At 42.0% G+C, this 14,676-nt stretch overlaps 1 protein-coding gene and 1 long non-coding RNA gene across 6 annotated transcripts in view; both read left to right on the forward strand.

Moving 5' to 3' along the window:
- DNAJC3 (DnaJ heat shock protein family (Hsp40) member C3) overlaps positions 1-14,676 on the forward strand; it is a 79,577-nt gene that overhangs the window by 10,712 nt on the left and 54,189 nt on the right.
- LOC146398677 (uncharacterized) lies at positions 5,658-14,113 on the forward strand. The gene is made up of 2 exons (XR_014819759.1): positions 5,658-13,486; positions 13,820-14,113. It is a non-coding gene; the product is annotated as an uncharacterized LOC146398677 (long non-coding RNA).

Genomic DNA, 14,676 nt, shown 5'->3' on the forward strand with positions numbered 1-14,676 from the left:
AAGATACTAAACCAGGTGATATAAAGAAGAAACAGTTGAGTCTCTCAAACTTGCTTTTGATCAGCTTTGGGACTTTGCGGGTTGAGAGAGGCAGGCACACTGTGAAGGTCAGCTTCCCAAGACTGTGGTGTTGCAAGGTGAAGTTGTGTGCTTCTGAGTCTGGGGTTGCACCGTCTAGTAGGAGCATAGAAGGGACTTTTCCCACCTTCTCACTGAAGTCGTTAGGGAAAGTTTCACAACGGAACAAGCATTGGAGGGCAGGATCCTGCTGGAGGAGTGGAAATTTTCCAGGTAGGCAAGTGGGAAAGGCCTTTTCATGGAATAACACGTTTAAGGGGGGCAGTGTGAGAACTCATATGTTCAGGGACGTTCAGCCAGTTCATTATGTCATAGGAATATAAAGTAAGAGGTGGAGGAGTGAGAAGTAGGCAGGCTGGACCCATATCCTGAGACCCGATCACAAAGGGTCTTGTTTACCTTTTGATGTGAAGGGACTTAGACTGAATCTAGCCGGCAATGTGGAAATACTGTTGAATTTTTATTGGGAGTGCCCTTTGGGAGGATTGCTTTGGCAGCAGCCTGGGGACTAGACTGGCAGGAAGGTGAGGGCAGAGCCCAGTTAGGAGGTTCACTGTCTCAGGGAGAAAGAGCACTTCACCATCACCGCTTACACTGCTAAGTTCTCTTATGGAAAAGGGACCGAGGTGCATCAGAAGACTGACTAATCACTAATTCTTCCTGGCTGATTGGAGGGGGCCACAGAAATTTTGTAGATGAAGTGGTATTTACGTATCACATTACTAAATGGAAATTATATTGGATAAAATTTTAACATAATAAAGATCTGAGTTTTATTTAAAAGGGACAGAGAATTGCTGGACACCTCTTTTAATCCTCGAAGGTAAGAGATGTTTAGTTTGAAAAGGAATTCAACCTTCAGAGGGGGCAGGATGTGTGACTTTCTGGGGGGATACCCCATTATTTTATTTGAAGGGATATTACAAATTAAAGAACATAGATGGATGTTTTGGTACAACTTACAGAAAAGGTATAGGTAACGCCAATGTGTACACATTGCCTTGGTGACCAGGAAAGTGACCGTGTGGCTGTTGGAAGCTAGTCCAAGGCTTAGCTCAATTGTACAGATGCCCCTGTGTTTGTTTGTAAGAGAGGTACTCTGCCTCATTAGATTCTTGAGGTCCCATCTTGTGCAAGTTGGTGACACCCAGTTCTTTGGATTTTATCTGCTCATTCAGTGCATATCATTTTTTCAGTGGCTGGTGTGTGCAGTTCTAGCAGGGACTGATTCGTCCTGTTTGCCGAGTGTAGCACGTATTCTGCTGCATTCTAGACAGCCTGAGGAATTTGGGATTTAGCTATGCTGTTGGTTCTGCAGCTTCATCAGTTCCTCAGAATACTTCCTTTCATGACACTGCTGAAGAAAATAGTAGGCAATGTCCTTCACAGCCACACCATTGGAGGTCAGAGCAGCAAGACACGGCCAGGTGGATGTAGGCGGCATAGAGCTCCAGGTGGATCTGGTGGGTGATGGCAGCTGCCAAGCCCTGGTAGTTGTTCTGGCACACCTGCAAGGTGGACTGGCTCATGGCAGGTGGCTGCAGAGGGTCCTCCAGGTTGCTGTGGGGAGGCGTTGGAGCGCTGATTGGGACCCAACCTTGTGAAGGTAGGAAACCGCTCTACTCCCAGTAAGAAATGTCTAGGTGAAGAATGTCTAGCTGGAGGCATCTGGACAAAACAGTGCAAGGAAGTTTGCCAAAGCATTCTTGGCTCTCACTAGACTTCAGCCTGGAAGGTTGGAAAGGATTGTGGCTAAAATGTTACATTCAGTGGTGCCTTGGGTGAGTGAGGCATACAAGGTTTAGTAACTGTGGGAGGGTTAGCCTGGTTTGTATGGGAAACGGTTCATGAGCTGTGCTGAAGAGAAAGGTAGGCTTTGGAACTGAATCTTGTTCTGACTGTTACTGTGAGTCTCCAGGCAGGTTGGTAACTTCTTTGAGCTTTAGTTTCCTCAGTTATAAAAGTATGAAAGATGTTCACTTTCCAGCTTTGTTGTAAAAATGAAGTGAACTGAATATACTGAAAGTATCCAGCACATAGTAGCTTCTTCGTTTCCTTCACTGTTACATCTTTCCTGTTAAACATTTTCATGACTGGACAAGGACAGCACTGTGACTAATGGTTTATCTTTTTTTTTTTTTTAATTACTCAATGAATTTATTACATTTATAGTTGTACAATGATCATCACAATCCAGTTTCACAGAATTTCCGTCCCACAACCCCAGCGCATCCTCCCACTCCCTGAACTGTCTCCTTTGGAAACCATAAGTCTTTCAGAGTCTACGAGTCAGTGTCTGCTCTGCAAAGAAGTTCATTCTGTCCTTTTTTTTTTTTTTTTTTTTTTTTTGATTCCACATGTCAGTGAAAGCATTTGATGTTGGTGTGGCTGACTTCACTTAGCATGATAATTTCTAGGCCCATCATGTTGCTAAAAATGCCGTTATTTCTTTCCTTTTAATGGCTAAGTAATATTCCATTGTGTATATGTACCACATCTTCTGGATCCACTCCTCTGTCGATGGACATTTAGGTTGTTTCCATGTCTTGGCTATTGCAAATAGTGCTGCATTGAACATCGGAGTACATGTGTCTTTTCGAGTCATGGCTTTCTCTGCATAGATGCCCAGGAGTGGGATTGCTGGATCAAATGGTAGTTCTATTTTTAGTTTTCTGAGGAATCTCCATACTGTTTTCCACAGTGGTTGCACCAATTTACACTCCCACCAACAGTGTACTAGGGTTCCTTTTTCTCCCCACCCTCTCCAGCACTTAATATTTGTAGTCTTTTTGATGATGGCCATTCTGGCTGGTGTAAGGTGGCACCTCATAGTGGTTTTGATTTGCATTTCTCTAATAATGAGTGATGCTGAACATCTTTTCATGTGTTTTTTGTCCATCTGTGTGTCTTCTTTGGAGAATTGTCTGTTTAGATCTTCTGCCCATTTTTTGATGGGGTTATTTGTGTTTTTGGTATTTATTGAGCGGTAGGAGGTGTTTGTTAAATGTTGGAGATTAATCCCTTGTCAGTTGATTCATTTGCAAAGATTTTCTCCCATTCTGTGGGTTGTCTTTTTGTGTTGTTTGGGGTTTCCTTTGCTGTGCAGAAACTTTTAAGTTTAATTAGGTCCCATTTGTTTATTTTTGTTTTTACTGTCATTACTCTAAGAGGTGGATCTGAGAAAATGTTGCTGTCATTTATGCCAGAGAGTGTTTGGCCTATGTTTTCCTCTAAGAGTTTTAGAGTGTCTGGTCTTATATCTAGGTCTTTAATCCATTTTGAGTTTATTTTTGTGTATGGTGTAGGGAGTGTTCTAATTTCATTCTTTCACATGTGGCTGTCCAGTTTTCCCACTAATGGTTTATCTTGTACTCAGATTTCTTCCACGAGCAGTCTGGAATCCTGTATTGAGTACATTGTTCTGATCTTCCCATTGAGAAAATGTAAATGGGAGCTGTTTGAAATCTTCCTGCTATTTTAAAGATTCCTAGTCCTCTCCCCCACATGTTGAGAACACCCATCAACTTGCCCTCGTAATTGTTTTTGTTTTTGCTTTTTAGGGCCACAGTTGTGGCCAGTGGAAGTTCCCAGGCTAGGGGTCTAATCAGAGCTGTAGCCACTGGCCTGCGCCACAGTCACAGCCAACACAGGATCCGAGCCTCCTCTGCAACCCACACCACAGCTCACAACAGTGCCAGATCCTTAACTCACTGAGTGAGGCCAGGGATCAAACCTGTGTCCTCACGGATACTAGTTGGGTTTGTTACCGCTGAGCCACGACGGGAACTCCTGTGCTTGTAATTAATTGTACATCATGGAATAGGGTGGCTCCTTTGACAGCCACAGACAGCATTTTCACCGTTCTTATTTCTACTACATTCTCTAGTATCTTTTTTTTTTTTTTTTTTTGGTCTTTTTGCCATTTCTTGGGCCTCTCCCTCAGCATATGGAGGTTCCCAGGCTAGGGGTCTAATCGGAGCTGTAGCTGCTGGCCTACACCAGAGCCACAGCAATGTGGGATCTGAGCCGCGTCTGCAACCCACACCACAGCTCACGGCAACACCGGATCCTTAACCCACTGAGCAAGGGCAGGGATCAAACCCACCACCTCATGGTTCCTAGTCGGATTCGTTAACCACTGTGCCATGACCGAACTCCACTAGTATCATTTTAACATGGTTTCTGTATACATGTTTCTGCATGAGTGATGCACAATCTTTTATGTTTTATTCTAGGAGCTGTAAATGTTTATGGGTGCAGAGTTTATATTATAACTTACCTTTAAAAAGACCAAAATGAAGTATCTTTAATTGTTTTAATTTCCTTACTCTGTTCCTAAAAAGATTTAAAGTAAAACCATATTGTGGAAAATTTCATGCATTTACAAAGGTGGGGAATGGTATTATGAATCCCTATATATCCGTCTCCCAAATTTAACAGTTACTAACCCATGACCAATCTTATATCATTTATACCTGTGGATTATTTTGAAACATTTTACACAGTTTACATGCCCTCACTTCACTAATACACATTTTAGTATTTATAAAAGCTAAGGACTGCTTTAAATTTGAGAGTCTGTATCATCTGTATTCACTACGGTATCTGATTATAATGCTGTAACTTTGAACTGTAGTTTAACAAAAACGTTTGAAGCAAGATTATTTTGTTTTTCTTTCCTGACTTAATTGACTGCTTGATTATAAAATATGATATGTCTGTAATGTTTACAAACAGTCTCCAAGAGTTTTCAATTGCAAGTGATTATTTAATCAGTAACATCTTTAACAAAACATATTCCTCAGTTTATGTTTTTATTCTATAATCGCATGAATACATTCTTTTGGCCACACTGGAAAACACTAACAATGTGGAAATACACACCACATCTTTGCTTTAAAGCATAAGCGGAATCTGAGTATATTTACTGTAATGCAACTTGGTATTCTTAGTTCATAACACCACGGTTCTTTCATTCTTGCCTGCCTCTAATCTGTTTTCCACCCCACAGCCAGAGTGCTCTTTTTAAAATGTAAATCAGATGGTTGGTTCCTTGCCAGAAACCTGTTAGTGACTTCCCTTTGCTCTTAGAATAAAACCTAAATTTCTTACCATAGCCCACGAGGCCCAGTATGATCCCTCTTGCCTGTATCCTCTGTCTTTCTTAAGAACAGATGCTGGGAGCCTCCTTTCTATTGTTTGAATTTGAGCTTGGTCCTTTCCGAACCCTTTGCGCTTGTTTTGTCCTCCTTTCCTGGTCAGATTTGGCAAGCTGGAGGCCTCTTGTCATTCAGGACTGCTCCCTCCACCCTCACCCCTGCCTCAAACCTTATTTTCTCAGGGAGGACTTATTTGCCTCTCTTAAGTACTCTTCTTCCTTTCCTCTGGCAGAAAGGAGCTTGTTTATCTGTCTTTCTCCACTGCGTTCCCACTGCTGAAGTAGTCAGTGCATAGATACTTGGTCTGTTTTTTAATGTGTGTCGCATGCTTGTGGATCTGTTAGAATATCAGTTCTATTCATTTTTAGATTTCTTTTTCTATTTGCTCCACTAATTTGGTTTCCTTAAATTCTCTTATTTGGTATTAGTTTCTTAAGGATTGATTTTTATGATCATATTTGTTTCTCAGACTTGCTCATTGGCAATATTTGAATTCTTTTTTTTTTTTTTTTTAATTTTTTTCTTTTTTCTTTTTTAGGCCGCGCCCGTGGCATAGGGAAGTTCCCGGGCTAGGGGTCAAATCAGAGCTGCAGCTGTTGGCCTACGCTACAGCCACAGCAATGCCAGATCTGAGTCGCATCTGTGACCTAGACCTCCATCGCAGCTTGTGTCAACACCAGATCCTTAACCCACTGAATGAGGCCGGGGATTGAACCTGCATCCTCATGGACACTATGTCAGGTTCTTAACCTGCTGAGCCACAACAGGAACTCCCTGTCTTTGAATTCTGATTGTAGAAGAAGGCTGACTGCTTGTCTGGAGGATGGGAAGTCCCAGGACCCCTTCGTTTTCCTTGTGTCAGAGTCTGGACCTCTCAGAGAACTACTGTCCCCTCCATGGCACGCTTCCCCTGGGAGGGTGTTTGGAAAGGATTTTGCCTACCAATCTAGTCCTATCCTTTTAATGTTTTGACAATTTTCCCCAAATTTCTGTTTTTATTTATGTATTTATTTTTTCTTTTTTAGGGTCACACCTGTGGCATATGGAAATTCCCAGTCTAGGTTAGATCAGAGCTATAGCTGCTGGCCTACACCACAGTCACAGCAACGCAGGATCTGAGCCACATTTACGACCTACACACAGCAATGCCAGATCCCTAACCCACTGAGCAAGGCCAGGGATTGAACTTGCAACTTCATGGATATTAGTTGGGCTTGTCACCGCTGAGCCACGTCAGGAACTCACCAAAATTTCTGTTTTTAGATGGACTTCTTTAAAATTTTTTTTTTCCTTGGGCATATATCTAAGCAAAACTTTCCTTAAAAAAGACACATGCACCCACATGTTCGTTGCAGCACTATTCACAATAGCCAAGACATGAAAACAACCCAAATGTCCATGACAGACAATTGGATTAGGAAGATGTGTGTATACACAATGGAATACTACTCAGCCATAACAAAGAACAAAATAATGCCATTTGCAGCAACATGGATGGAACTAGAGACTCTCATCCTGAGTGAAGTCAGAAAGAGACAAATACCATATGATACAACTTACATCTGGAATCTAATATATGGCACAGATGAACCTTTCCATAGAAAAGAAAACCATGGACTTGGAGAATAGACTTGTGGTTGTTGCCAAGGGAGAGGTGGAGGGAGTAGGAAGGTGTGGGAGCTTGGGGTTAATGGATGCAAACTATTGCCTTTGGAATGAATTAGCAATGAGATCCTGCTGTGTAGCACTGGGAACTATGTCTAGTCACTTATGATGGGGCATGATTATGTGAGAAAAAAGAATGTGTACATGTATGTGTAACTGGGTCACCATGCTCTACAGTAGAAAAAGAAATTCTATTGGAGAAATAACAAAATTTTTTTTCCTGTTAAATTATGCATTTATCTCTTTAAATGAAGTCTGACATTTCTGGAATTTGAAATGTCAGTTCCCCACACTCTTAAATAGGTGAGGTAGGCTTATGTACTTAGGTGTCTGTCTTACTCGAGTTTCCATGAACTATTTTCTTCAAAACTTAATTTTTTTAATGTAAGAGGTAATTTTTATCAGCAAGTCTTATCTTCATTGAAAGGATTTAAGTTTAAAAAATTCTATTTTTGGGAAATGTTAAAATTATACCAAAGTAGAGAAAATAGCATCATGTACCACGGGGTCCTGTCTGTCACCTAGCTTCAAAAATTACCAACACCTGGTGGATCCTGTTTCATCTGTACTTTCATCCTCCCCTCCAAGATTATTTTGAGGTCAGTCCCATTCTTCATATTATATATTCTGTAAAAATGTCAGTATGTGGCAGAGACTCCAGTGTAATAACACAGCCCCTCTCTCTCCAGAGTCAGTGGTTGTCCTGTAGGCTAGGAAGTTGTCATAAAGCTAAAGCTGCAAAATTTTCCTCGTTGCTGCTTTGGGAGAGGCTACCTTATTTATTTCTGTTATGATCACAGGTTTATACATAGTTTTCAGTAACATTTGTTAAATGAAACATTAATGTCCATAATCTTCATTATGAAAAGCATAATGAATCCAAAGCATCTTTGGATGTGGTGTAGAATTAGATGGAACTGCACATTCTGAATATAATTAGTTTCTAAATCTATAGTGCATAATGAATTTGTACAGAGCAGGAGACTGTATCTTCATTTTTTAAATGGGACAGATAGCAGTGCTTTCCCAGCCCATTGAAAACTCCTGGCTAATTTCTCCACATGTTCCCCACACTCTTAAATAGGTGAGGCATTTTCATGCTGTTGCCCAGAACAAATAGGCCTCTGCAGAACCCAGAGTTTTTGAGATCACCAAGTTAGTGTTTCTTCCTTCCCTCTCTCCCTGTTTTCCCCTTCCTTCCTTGTACAGAGGGCTCCAGCAGGCAGCCAGGGAACTAAAACGCTACACAGGAGTTCCCACTGTGGCTCAGCAGGTTAAGAACCTGACTAGTATCCATGATGATGCGGGTTCGATCCCTGGCCTCACTCAGTGGGTTAAGGATCCTGGGCTGTGGCCAGCTGCAGCGTAGGTTGTGGATGTGGCTTGGATCCAGTGTGGCTGTGGCTGTGGCTGGCAGCTGCCACTCTGATTCAACCCCTAGTTTAGGAACTTCATATGCCATAGTTGCAGATCTAAAAAAGACAAAGTAAAATACTACATAGAAACTGTGGGCTCTGAATTGGAAAAACCTGAAAAAGTGTGTTTGTTTAGTAGGGCAGATAGTAAGGTAGAGTTTATTTGGCTTTTTGCTGTGTAGATGGTATTAGGAATTCACTGGCTTTTGATGACTAAAGTGGCCGGCAGTTGCTCTCATAGATGCTCTGGGTATCCTCCTGGACTCCGCTCCACCCGACCTTGGTTACCTCTAGATACTTAAGTCACATGTAGTCTCTTTTCCTCTCTTAGGTTTTTCTAAGCAGTCTGTTTTTCTCGTTTCCACTGCTACTCCTCCATGGTCAAGTGACCATCATGTCACCTGCATTATTGTAGCAGATACTTCCTTGGTTTCCCTCTTCCCTTCGGGCTGTTTACTAGAACCGTCTAGCAGTGAGGGTGACCCACTCCAGAGTAATGACGTCATGATGGAGAGGAGAGCTAGCTGAAATACTGGACTTGGATTTCTCTGAAAGTCTCTTTCATCTTGAGTTCTGGGCATTTTTTTTTAATGATTTTTATTTTTTCCATTGTAGCTGGTTTACAATGTTCTGTCAATTTTCTAATGTACAGCAAAGTGACCCAGCCACACATACATATATACATTCTTTTTCTCACATTAGCCTCCATCATGCTCCATCGTAAGTGACTAGATATAGTTCCCTGTGTTCTACAGCAGGATCTCATTGGAGTTCTGGACATTTGCATGTGATAGTCTTTGTGTTTGAAATGCTGATTTTCCTCTCGAGCCCTTTCATATAGGTCCATCCTTCCCATTTTTCCTTTTGGTTTCAGATGAGATCTCAGGGGACACCAGACCCCCTACCCCACCCTGCGAGGTCCAATAAAACTTTCTGTGATGATGGGAAAGGTTCTGTATCATCCTCACTGCCCCCACACCTACACTAGCCACTCGCTGCTGAGCATTTGCGCTGTGATTAGTGAAACTGAGAAATTAAACTTTAAATTTTATTTAATTTTGTATGTGTATATATGACTGGGTCATTTTGCTGTACAGCGGAAATTGGCACAACGTTGTAAATCAACTATACTTTAAATAATTTTCTTTGCCTTTTTTTATTAACTTTAACTGTAGGTGTTAAGTGCCTTAACTTGTGCCCTTACAGCACCCCCTTGTGTATTGCTCCCATCCTAACACTATATTGTGTATTTCCCCAACATTCTGTTCATTAGCTATTTTTCAAAGGTGAAACAATTTTATAATGTATAGTCCTATACCCATCACCTAAATTCTACCATTAATGTAGTTACTAGTTTTTTGTTTTTTTTTTTTTAACACATACCCATCTGGACATTTATTTCTCTGTCTACTTATTTATTTATATACTCTTTTTAGGGCAACACCTGCAGCATATGAACATTCCCAGGCTAGGGGTCAAATTGGCGCTGCAGCTGCCAGCCTACACCACAGCCACAACACCACCAGATCTGAGCAACACCAGATCTGAGCCATGTCCTCTGCTTACACAACAGCTCATGGCAACTCCAGATCCTTAACCCAGTGAGCGAGGGCAGGGATCAAACCCGAATCCTCATGGATAGTATTCGGGCTCATAACCCACTGAGCCACAGTGGGAACTCCCCGCTAATCCTTTTAAAAGTGTATCTCAAAATAACATCAGCACACATATCCCTAAATACTTCAACATGCATATCATTAACAGTTTTTTTTTGGGGGGGGTTTAAAATTTATATATAATAAAACGTCCATTTTAAAGTATATGTTTGCCACATTTTGATAGCGGCATATGCCTGTATACCCCTTCGGATTATATGTATGCCTCCTTCAGGATTAGAACACTGTCAGTGCCACAGAGAATTCCCTCCTGTTCCTTCCCAGTTCTTTCTCCCTCCCTCTCAAGTAATGACTGTTTGGATTTTTTTCTCCTGCAACATGACTTTAGCACACTGTGTAAAAGGGAAATACTGAAGCTCTTTAGTTTCCGTATGCACCTTCTATATACGTTGAACCCCAGAACAACGAAACGACTCTATTTTCTATCTAACATGATACAGCTCTTGTAAGTGAAGAAATTCTTATCTGTACCCCACTTGAGAAGATAACAGTTCCAACAGCCATTGTATCCATCACTGACTATATTAATTACTACTCTCAGTTCACCACTGTCCCACTCAGGATTCAGTTATATAAAAACTAAATTGTAAAGTTAATTCCCACAGCATGTATATAAAATGAAAATGGAACTAGAGAAAATGTGGTTAGTACAGGCGATTCTCCTTATTCATGGTAGTTTTAGCCCACGTGTCATTGTGCATGTTGAATTAGCAAATATCAAACCATTGCACCTGGGAGGAAATTCAGGGTTAGGATCCTTCAAGGCCTGGGTCACTACATTTTTATCAGCAGATCAAAACATAACCTTGTTTTGTGTGTTTCTGTTTAAAAATATCCTATTTAGTATAATTGATTGATTATGATTGAACTCATGGCCAACAGCGTTGTTATTCATGTCTAAATGAAGCTTATCTTACAAACATATCTTCTTGGAAAGGCAATACAGTCTATTGCCTTTAGGAATGCTGGGCAGCACTGTGCTTGGGGGCCATTTTAAACAGTGAAATCACTGACAAAAAGCACAGAAATAAAAAACATGATACTAAATACACTTTTAATAGGAAGGGCACTTTTTTTCCTTTAATAACAAGAGAGATGACAAAACAAGAGTGTTACTTTGACTTCAACTGGGAATATGCATTTGAAGTGACTCAAGTGTGTCACCATTTTGCACATACATGACTGCCAGGGTCCCCTGAGTATTAATTTGGGGATTAATACAGTTGAATTTTGGTGAGTGGGCAAATTCAGAGGTACAGAACCTGTGAATTGTGAGGATTGACTATATGCACAAATAAACACATGTATGTAAAGAAGCAAAGAGAAAATGTGCAGAGCTGCTGTCTATAACTGGTCATGAAGTTAGAGTTGATATAGATGGTATCTTTCTTCAACTTCGGGTTCCATGCTTTTGCCCTCAGCTCGAAGCTCAACGGCTCTGGCTTCTTAACCTGATGGTGTAACCCAAACCTTCATTCCTGAAGTGTCTGAGTGCTTGATTGTTCTGTTTTTTGGTTGAGGTGGTTTTAATTAACCTTTAGTATTGGGCATGGAAGTATTAAGCCCCTAGAGAACACCCTGGGTTCCAGATGTAGCCCTCTTTGCCACCATTGTATTGCAGCAAACTCCTTTTCTCCTTGGTGAGAAACTACTTGCAGGTGGACAGCTAGGTGATGCTTTATCTCAGTCTCATGCTGCAGTAGCTTTGTATCTTGGAACCAGAATACTCAGTCACCATCTTAGTGAATTCTAACTTATAGCCCTTTTTTGGGTAACATTTAAAGTTAAGTATGAAAAAAATAAAATATGATTTACCGTTTAAAGAAAATATTTAAAACTATGTACCGGATTTTGAGTGAAATAGATTAATGAAATAATTGCATAACACTCGAATGCATCTGTATCTGACAGAAGATAGTTTTTCATGTAACTGAGACTTAACAGCTATTAACTATCAAGTATAATTCAAGATATTTTTGACAGAACACTTTTCCCAGTGTTTTAGAGTCATCCCTAGGTTTTGTGGACTGTATGGTTTTTGTCATCTTTGCCATTGTAGTGTGACAGCAGCCTTAGACAGTGTGTAATGAAGGAGCATGGCTGCGTCCCAGTAACGTTTTATTTACAAAGACAGTTTGTTGACCTCTGATCTGGTAAATCAGCACACATCCATTAATGAAACCAGATATAGTGTTACAGTCACTACTGTTGATCTAACACCTTTAGAAACCTGTTCCCACACGTGTTCAGTGGGTTTCTGCTAGATTACCAGCAAAGTTTTAGAATTCTTTTAGCATGTAAACTCTTTTCTTTAGGTCATAGTGCACACCTGCCTGGTGACATCTGGAGTGGTTAGGGCAGGTCTGAGTGAGTGTCCCCTTTCGTGGTGTCTGCCCTAAGTAAAGTTATGCTAGGAATTTTAAGCAGTGAAAGGCCAGCTAGTTCTACTGGTAAGGGAGGCTCAGAAGGACTTGGGGGTTTAAATTGGTCAGTTTCATCTAGGTACAGTCAGATGTTTCCCTCTAAGTTTGAGGAGCCTGTTCTTTACTAATGTAAGTCCTGAATTTCACAGTAGAAACTTGGCGAGACTCCGAATTAAACTATTGTTTTAGGAGTTCCCGTTGTGGCTCAGCAGTAATGAACCCAGTTATTACCTGTGAGGACTTGGGTTTGGTCCCTGGCCCCACTCAGTGGGTTAGGAATCTGGCATTGCCGTGAGCTGTGGTGTAGGTTGCAGACGTGGCTTGGACCTGGCGTTGCTCTATGTCTGTGGTGTAGACCGGTGGCTGCACTTCCGGTTCGACCCCTGGCCTGGGATCCTCCATAGGCTGCAGGTGCTGTCCTAAAACAAACAAAAACACTCTCTGTTTTAATTTAACAATCCTCTAAATTGAATTTTTGTTTGATTTTCGGGTAAATCAGCTCTGTGGCTACAAAAAATAAAAGATCGTTCTAGGGCTGCCACTGACTTGAGCTTGTTATTTTCTCTCTGTAAGTGCTCTAATGTGCTCAACAGAATCTATCCCAGTGTCCCAGCCCTTACTTTCATCATTGCTTTGGTCAAGTGTAGCAGTCACTTGAGTTTACAAGGCGTGTGCCTCAGTTAGCACTTTATTACTGTCAGCCACAAATGATATCTTCATTAATTGTGGTGCTCATACCTGCTATGGATTACTTAACATTTGGTTTGTTGGTTTGTTTGTTTATTTTATGGCTGCTTCCGGGGTATATGGAAGTTCCAGGGATCAAACCCGAAACTCTGCAGTGACCAGAGCTGCTGCAGATGGATTCTTAACCCACTGTGCCACAGCAGGAACTCCTGATTACTAACTGTTTGCTTCTCATTGACAAGGAACTTATCACTGCACTCAAGCTCAAGGACCTGGCCAAACCAGTCCTTCAATCCCATTTTTGTGGCTCTGTCTCTTGGAACTATTTCTGATACCAATAATGTGTAAAAGTCTGGGTTCCTTCGGGAGACAGAAATCACATAGTAATTTTATTATTTTATTTTATTTTTTTTTATTTTTTATTTTTTTTTGTCTTTTGTCTTTTTGTCTTTTGTTGTTGTTGTTGTTGCTATTTCTTGGGCCGCTCCCACGGCATATGGAGGTTCCCAGGCTAGGGGTCCAATCGGAGCTGTAGCCACCGGCCTACGCCAGAGGCACAGCAACGCAGGATCTGAGCCTCATCTGCAACCTACACCACAGCTCACGGCAACGCCGGATCGTTAACCCACTGAGCAAGGGCAGGGACCGAACCCGCAACCTCATGGTTCCTAGTCGGATTCGTTAACCACTGCGCCACGACGTTAACTCCCACATAGTAATTTTAAAAGGGAAAGTTTAATGTAAAGAATTTTCTCGGAAGTTCCCGTTGTGGCTCAGTGGTAATGAGCCCAATTAGTATTCATAAGGATGGGGGTTTGATCCCTGGCCTCGCTCAGTGGGTTAAGGATCCAGCATTGCCACGAGCTGTGGTGTGGATCGCAGATGTGGCTTGGATCCTGCGTTGCTGTGGCTGTGGTGTAGGCCGGCAGCTGTAACTCCGATTGACCCCCTAGCCAGGGAACTTCCATATGCTGTGGGTGTGGCCCTAAAAAGCAAGAAAAAACGAAAAAGAATTTCCTCTTCAGCGGCACCAGTTTGATCCCTGGCCTGGTGCAGTGCATTAAGGATCTGGCATTGCTATAGCTGCCACAGCTTGGATTCCGTCCCTGGCCTAGGATCTTTGATATGCTGCGGATGCAGCCAACAGCAACAGTGAAAAAGCATCGTTATGATAGGAGGGTGACCATAATGATTAAAGAGAACCCTAAGGGGAGTTCCCGTTGTGGCGCAGTGGTTAACGAATCCGACTAGGAACCATGAGGTTGCGGGTTCGGTCCCTGCCCTTGCTCAGTGGGTTAAACGATCCGGCGTTGCCTTGAGCTGTGGTGTGGGTTGCAGACGCGGCTCGGATCCCGCGTTGCTGTGGCTCTGGCGTAGGCCGGTGGCTACAGCTCCGATTCAACCCCTAGCCTGGGAACCTCCATATGCCGCGGGAGCGGCCCAAGAAATAGCAACAACAACAACAACAAAAGACAAAAAGACAAAAAGAAAACCCTAAGGATTGAGTCTTGGGCTGAAAGACCGTCCTCAGAGAAGGGTCAGCTTGGAGGGGGAGCCCCTCTTTGAGGAGGGG

This window comes from Sus scrofa, chromosome 11 (assembly GCF_054392235.1).
Source record: "Sus scrofa isolate SSC_HxYL_T2T_F1_AM1 chromosome 11, Sscrofa_HxYL_maternal_Yorkshire_Landrace_v2.0, whole genome shotgun sequence".
In the NCBI taxonomy this organism is placed as follows: domain Eukaryota; kingdom Metazoa; phylum Chordata; class Mammalia; order Artiodactyla; family Suidae; genus Sus; species Sus scrofa.